This window comes from Palaemon carinicauda, chromosome 42 (genome assembly GCF_036898095.1).
Source record: "Palaemon carinicauda isolate YSFRI2023 chromosome 42, ASM3689809v2, whole genome shotgun sequence".
In the NCBI taxonomy this organism is placed as follows: domain Eukaryota; kingdom Metazoa; phylum Arthropoda; class Malacostraca; order Decapoda; family Palaemonidae; genus Palaemon; species Palaemon carinicauda.
The window spans coordinates 24,471,819-24,476,818 of NC_090766.1; the positions used below are offsets into that span (position 1 = coordinate 24,471,819).

At 39.1% G+C, this 5,000-nt stretch overlaps 1 pseudogene; it reads right to left on the bottom strand.

Moving 5' to 3' along the window:
* The window catches only part of LOC137632756 (gamma-glutamyl hydrolase-like), an 18,110-nt pseudogene that overhangs the window by 4,858 nt on the left and 8,252 nt on the right, over positions 1-5,000 (bottom strand).

The following is a 5,000-nucleotide window of genomic DNA, read 5'->3' on the forward strand; positions in this document are numbered from 1 at the left end:
CTCTCTCTCTCTCTCTCTCTCTCTCTCTCTCTCTCTATATATATATATATATATATATATATATATATATATATATATATATATATATATATATATATTATATATGTGTGTATACATATATATATATATATATATATATATATATATATATATATGTGTGTGTGTGTGTGTGTGTGTGTGTGTGTGTGTGTATTGTATATAGTTTTCCATCCAAGAGAAGGGGTTATTATTATTATTATTATTATTATTATTATTATTGGCTAAGCTCCAACTCTAGTTGGAAAAGCAAGATGCTATAAGCCCAGGGGCCCCAACAGGGAAAATAGCCCAGTGAGGAAAGGAAACAAGAAAAAATGAAATATTTTAAGAACAGTAACATTAAAATAGATATTTCCTATATAAACTATAAAGTAAAATAGATATTTCCTTTATAAACTATAAATACTTTAACAAAACCAGAGGAAGAGAAATTAGATAGAACAGCGTGCCCGAATGTACCATCAGGTAAGAGAACTCTAATCCAAAACAGTGGAAGCCCATGGTACAGAGGCTAAGGCACTACCCAAGACTAGAGAACGTTGGTTTGATTTTGGAGTGTCCTCTTTAGAAGATCTTTTCCGTTAGGATACAACATCCTTGATTAAGTTAGCTAAGAATGTAATGGTTCCATATTTCGTATTTTGTTTAGATTTGCTTAATCTGTTACGTTAAGTTCAATTGGAAACGTCCCTGTGGTGATCGCCAGAATGGGCTTTGAGTCCTACTCAAACTCGATAGCTTCTTTACCGTCAACAACCTCACCATCATTGTGAGTTATGGATGGGGGTTTTGGGGAGCCTATATGTCTATTTACTGAGTTATCAGCAGCCACTGGCTGACCCTCCCTGGTCCTAGCTTGGGTGGAGAAGGGGGCTTGGTGGCTGATCATGTGGAATATGGTCAGTCTCTATGGCATTTTCCTATTCGCTAGGGCAATGTCACTGTCCCTTGCCTCTGCCATTCATGAGTGTCCTTTAAACCTTAAAAAATATGCAATTTTTATCACATGCGTTGTACCTTTGTCCAGGTTTGAATAGGATGTACAGTTAGAATCAAAAGAACGCCGACACTCGGGGGAAATCTTCCGTCAGATGTCTCTATGGTTCCCATGACAAAACAGACAAGGTGTTGCTCTTCTTACTACTTCTACGAAATGGGCAGAGCTTTCTCCAGCCCTAGCAAATTAAGACAGCAAAGGGGTGTTTTTGCTAGTGAAACCATTAAAATTTTACAAATCGAGTTGCCATATTTCATTCTGTTTTATCATTTGACATTTCGAATATCCACTGCAAATACCGAATACACACACATTTATATATATATATATATATATATATATATATATATATATATATATATATATATATAAATATACAGTATATGTATATATAAATTTATATATATATATATATATATATATATATATATATATATATATATTTATATATATATATATGTATTTATATGTGTGTGTATATCATGAATCCGCAAAATCATGTAGAAATCATTGGAGTATCGCAGCTAAACAATTCCTTCCGTTAACAGCTACATTAGATTATTTCGACATTTGTCTTGTTCAAGTCACCGATTAAAAAAAAAGTACTTTCAGATATGGTTCGATATAAAATAATGATAAAAAAACACCATACATGAGTTATACCGCCTAAATGACATTCAGAGAGAGAGAGAGAGAGAGAGAGAGAGAGAGAGAGAGAGAGAGAGAGAGAGAGAGAGAGATATTTGGCCTGAATACATCGTTAATATATTTGTAGTACGTTAGTCAAAATTCGCCCGTAACTTTTTGGATTAGGTTGGTGACAAATAAATAGACAGAGGTGAAAACATGACCTCTTTGGCGGAGGTAATAATAATAATAATAATAATAATAATAATAATAATAATAATAATAATAATTGACCCAAACCTTAAATTTTGAGAGCTCTGACGAGGTGAATATTGGCCCGCGCATCGAGCCCCTTTATAATTTGGAATTGCAAAGTATTTCTTTGGATTTATTAAACAGACAGGGCGTAAGCCATGTAATTAGTTCTTCTTACCTTCTATATTTCTGGAATTTGTCCATTTATCCAAACCTACCGAAACCTTGTAGACCTTCCAGAAACCACATTATTACTTCCATTCTTGCCTGTTTATCTTTCAACATCATGTTTCGAGAGAATGGAACATGCAATGTTTCTCAAGATGATATTTATTCTGAAATATAGTTTTATGTAAGTGGGCGATATAAACTCGACGCTATCTTTTATCATTTATTATGGAGAGAGAGAGAGAGAGAGAGAGAGAGAGAGAGAGAGAGAGAGAGAGAGAGAGAGAGAGAGAGAGAGAGAGAGAGAGAGGTTGGTGAAGAAGTGAGAAAGGGTGAAAGAGTGCGAGGGTGGTGAGAGCGAGAAGAGGTGAGACTGAGAAAGGGTGAGACTGAGGAAGAGTGAGAGCGAGGAGTGAGAAAGGGAGAGAATATCGAGAGCCAAAGAAGATTGGGGGCCCAAGATGTTCATTCCATACCAGTTATGTTACAGATGAACTCTTTATGATTAGTTGGCAGCTTGACTCTGCGTTATCCATTTCAGTGTTAAAATTACAAACTTCATTTCTAACTAAGCTGATATTATCTAGTTACCGATAATCTGGTGTGCTACGTCTTTATAGTGCGATTTGCCAGCGGTAAGGGGGGAGCCCCGCCCCGCCTGCCAGAGGGAAGGGGGGAGCACCGCCCTGCCAGCAGGAAGGGGAGAGCCCCGCCCTGCCAGCGGGAAGGGGGAGCCCCGCCCTGCTAGCGGGAAGGGGGGAACCCTGTCCTGCCAGCGGGAAAGGGGGAGCCCCGCCCTGCTAGCGGGAAGGGGGGAACCCTGTCCTGCCAGCGGGAAGGGGGGAGCCCTGCCCTGCCAGCGGGAAGGGGGGAGCCCTGCCCTGCCAGCGGGAAGGGGGGAGCCCCGCCCTGCCAGCGGGAAGGGGGGAACCCCACCCTGCCAGCGGGAAGGGGGGAGCCCCGCCCTGCCAGCGGGAAGGGGGGAGCTCCGCCCTGCCAGCGGGAGGAGGGGAGGCCCTCCGGGCTAGCAGGAGGGGTGGGGAGCCCCGCCCAGCCAACAATAGAGAGTTCCTGTATCTAGCTTATTTTTAAAAAAACACTAAGGGTGGAATCAGGAAGGCAGTCATGAAAAGCAAAACAAGAATCTTGAAGACTTGTTCTTTCTCTCCATGAGGAAGAAGAAGTCTTCAAGATTCTTGTTTTGAAGACTTCTTTATCCTCATGAAGAGAAAGATGAAGTCTACAAAACCAGAATCTTGAAGACTACTTCTTCCTCATGGAGAGAAAGAAGAAGTCTTCAAAACCAGAATCTTGAAGACTTCTTCCTCTTGGAGAGAAAGAATAAGTCTTCAAAACCAGAATCTTGAAGACTTCTTCTTCCTCATGGAGAGAAAGAAGAAGTCTTCAAGATTCTTATTTTGCTTTTCATGACTGCCTTTCTGATTCCACTTGTCGTTGAAACCTTTCTTCTTGCATCCGGCCATGAAAAATTAGCCAAAACAACTATGGTCAGTAAGTATAATCAGAATGAAAGAAGAAAGGGATCAACGACAAGTGCAATTAGGAAGGCAGTCATGAAAAGCAAAACAAGAATCTTGAAGACTTCTTCTTTCTCTCCATGAGGAAGAAGAAGTCTTCAAGATTCTGGTTTTGAAGACTATTTCTTCCTCATGGAGAGAAAGAAGTCTTCAAGATTCTTGTTTTTAAGACTTCTTTCTTCTAAGAAGGAAGGGATCAACGACAAGTGGATTCAGGAAGGTAGTCATGAAAAGCAAAACAAGAATCTTGAAGACTAATAACTGATTTATCTGAAAGGATTCGGACAGAAAATCCAGGAAGAAGAGGGAGACTGGAAGGAGATCGGGAGAGAAAAAATAAAGAATCCGAAAAGGAGAACTAGTTATTATTTGATCACTTTACGATTTTGTGGATTTGAAATGAGAAAGTAAAGTCCATAATGTTGAAGATCCAAAAATAAAGATTATGCAGAATAAGGCGGAAACTGCACAGAAGTAGAGAATGTTGAAGGACCAGAGAAAGCTAAAATTCTTCAATCTGAAGTAATTTTATTTCCTCTAAAAGGAAGAACTTCTAAGGAGAGGCATTCCAATTGGACGTCTTCCTGTTAGCACGTGCTTATAAGAAAAATTATTATCTAGGACCGACGAAGGAACGGGTTTGGGATCAGAGATTTTTGGTTTACTGCGCCCCGGATTTGAACTTCGGGCTCCAGCTTGGGTGGTCATTTTGTGTCAGACTCATCATCATCTGTCTGTCATCAGTGTTCGTGTCATCCAACACAAGTAACAGCTTTTAAAAGATACAACCAACGCTCCGTTCCCCTTACAGTGCTACCAACACAAGGGACCGTGGTCCGTCTTGTATATAGGCGGGTCAATCTAAATCATCATCATCAGGAGAGGCAATTTGAGACACGAGACTTCTTACGGTCATTATAAAAAGGTGGTTGAATCAGTAGAACTTCAAAAGTTCAAAGTTGGAGCAAATGCTTTTTTGTTGATCAGGCGGACATGAGTCTTTTTATAGTTTATTTATGACATATTTGTTTTTGATGTTGTTAAATAGTTTATATATGATATGTCTGTTTTGACGTTGTTACTTATTTTAGAATGATTTATTGTTAAATTGTTCTCTTCATTTATTTATTTCCTTATTTCCTTTCCTCACTGGGCTATTTTTCCCTGTTGGAGCCCCTGGGCTTATAGCATCTTGCTTTTCCAACTAGGGTTGTAGCTTGAATAATAATAATAATAATAATAATAATAATAATAATAATAATAATAATAATAATGATAATAATTGCAAAGGGATCAAGAAGTTCGTCAAAAGAAATTCGACCAAGAAGCGCAACGGCAGGGGGAGAGGAACTGGTCAAACGAATACTCTGAGGAAA